Raw genomic sequence first — 2,500 nt, 5'->3', positions numbered from 1 at the left:
TCATAAACAAGACAAGAGAAAATCACACAGGCGGATGTAAGAAAGAAGAACACGGAGGACTCTGATCTCACACAGGAATATAGGAGAAACAGAACGAGTAAACGAGAGAGATGAAAAATTGAAGAACAGTCCGTTCACCTACACAACACTCTTGTGATGAAGGTCAGTAACAGAGTAAATCATCTGACGAAATATTACAAGACATAACCATACATCTAAAACATTTCATTTCATTTTGTATGAATTCAATTCACCTGTGTGAAGTTGCATTCATTTCATCAACCAAAATGTTTTAAATAGAACCATGGTACTTTTAACCTGTACCATGGTCATACTAAAAAAGTATTAAAGTACCATGGTGATGGCAAGTTTCTTGGACTTGTACCACGGCTGTAATAAATGTCGTGATGTGGAGTACCATGCATTCACCATAGTAAATGAATATGGTAATTCTTCAGTACCATGATGTATATCAAAATACTGTAGTGTTGCCATCTGATACACCGCAATACTTCTGCAAGTGTCTCTGGCTGATAAAATCTCTCATGATATTTGTGTGTTTGTGTGTGTGCGCGTTTGTAATTAATCATCATTAATAATACAGAGCAAGTTTACTGCATATACTATAAACACATGCCCTGTGGTTTCACCGGGATCTGTGTGTGTGTGTGTGTGTGTGTGTGTGTGTGTGTGTGTGTGTGTGTGTGTGTGTGTGTGTGTGTGTGTGTGTGTGTGTGTTATATAACAACAGGTATCTAATACCCATCTGTTACAGAGACCTCTGATGAAGTGATGTGTGTATTTAAATCTGTGTGCATAGATGTGTGTATAATGCTTTTAAATGTGTATGTGTGCATGTACTTGTGTTTTTCTGCACACATATGCTGAATGATGTATGATGAAAAATAGAATGGGGTAGGATTTAATAATTTCACACAGAAATTGTCAAAAAAAGGAAACGGGGACATTTAACTAAACATGGAATCCTGAAGAAGAAAGATTGAAATGGTATTTTCTTGTAAAACATATTCCATAAGTCTTTTACAGTAGGTGTTTTGTTTAAATGTAAATGCATTGGCTCATTGAGTTTGTTTCGTCTGTGAAACACAAAAAATTGTATTTTGAGGAATGTTGGGAGTCAAACATTGGACCCCAGTGACTTTCAATATGGACAAAAATGGACATTTTGTTTTCATGTTTCACAAAAGAAGGTCGTAATACAGAGAAGGAAGGAAATGAGGGAGATTCAATTAGGAGAAAATAAGAGTGAACTATTCCTTTAGCTTGTTATTTTGCCTTTAATTTAAATTACATTTACGTCATCAATGAATAGTTTGAGGACATCTCCGAACGTTCCCAAAGAGAAGTTTTGTCACTTTTGAGGACAAATAAGATCCTAAACTAGTGTGTGTCAGGTGTGTGAATCAGAATATCTCTGTGTCAAATCCATTTCATGCAGAAGAAATCTACGCATTCAGAAACAGTGAGACACATTACACACATGTAGAAGAGAATACAGTAGATAGAAAGAAAGAAAGAAAGAAAGAAAGAAAGAAAGAAAGAAAGAAAGAAAGAAAGAAAGAAAGAAAGAAAGAAAGAAAGAAAGAAAGAAAGAAGGAAAGAAAGAAAGCGATAGATAAACATCAGAGAGAGAGAAGAACCCTTGCGAAAGAAAAATATATTGCAGTATATTGGTAAATATCATGTTATACATTAGGCAATATTTATATTTCCCAGTTTACTGCAATATATTGAAAGTGGCAATATATTTTGTATATTTTGCAATATGTTACATGAATATATAATATATTGTATAATACCATCAATATATTATTCCATGTATTTACAATATATTAATATATATTTCAAGTTATATATTGGTAAATATATTTTGCTCTCGTAAGGGAACGAAAGACAAGGAAACAAAAACAGAAGGAGAGGAAGAGACAAACGAGCAGAAAGACAGGAGACAGACGGGTATTTAAGAGAGACGGATCTGACCCTCTGAAGGAGGTGAATCTCCAGACAGCTGTCAGGATGACGTCCGGCTCATATTCACCTCAGAATGAGAAGGAAGGAATAAGACATGTCTGACATGAAGAAACTACTTTAAAGGCCATTAAGAGGGGTTTTTATATACGTGTGACATTTTCATGACATTCTGATTAAGTACCCTGATCAAATCAAAAGTTTAAGATTTTTCTTTTGAAAGAAATGAATTCTTTTATTCAGCAAGGATGTATTCAAGTGATCAAAAGAGGCAGTAAAGACAGTTATAGTTAAAAAAGTTATATTTATATTGCAAATAAACGCTGTTCTTTTCAGCATTCTAGTCATCAAAGAATCCTGAAACACTAATGTATCGCAGTTTCCATAATAATATGAAGCAGCACAAGTGTTTTCATAATAATCATAAATGTGTCTTGAATATCAAATCCTCATATTAGAGTGATTTCTGACGGATCGTGACACTGAAGACTGGACTAATGATCAAAGCAGT

At 34.2% G+C, this 2,500-nt stretch overlaps 2 protein-coding genes across 3 annotated transcripts in view; one reads left to right on the top strand and one right to left on the bottom strand.

The window, feature by feature from the left end:
* The window catches only part of dock2-like (dedicator of cytokinesis protein 2), a 156,382-nt gene that overhangs the window by 43,695 nt on the left and 110,187 nt on the right, over positions 1-2,500 (bottom strand). The gene's annotated exons all lie outside the window — the stretch shown is intronic.
* Positions 1-2,500, top strand: part of LOC137092609 (protein INSYN2B) — a 35,720-nt gene that overhangs the window by 34 nt on the left and 33,186 nt on the right. The window contains exon 1 of the mRNA XM_067456913.1: positions 1-162. This exon is cut by the window's left edge and continues 34 nt beyond it. The gene's annotated coding sequence lies outside the window, so the exon portion shown is untranslated. The remainder of the gene's footprint in view (positions 163-2,500) is intronic.

Source organism: Pseudorasbora parva, chromosome 11, assembly GCF_024679245.1.
Source record: "Pseudorasbora parva isolate DD20220531a chromosome 11, ASM2467924v1, whole genome shotgun sequence".
NCBI classification, from domain to species: Eukaryota; Metazoa; Chordata; class Actinopteri; order Cypriniformes; family Gobionidae; genus Pseudorasbora; species Pseudorasbora parva.
The sequence above is the reverse complement of the archived record's forward strand: the minus strand, read 5'-3'. Positions and strand labels throughout refer to the sequence as shown.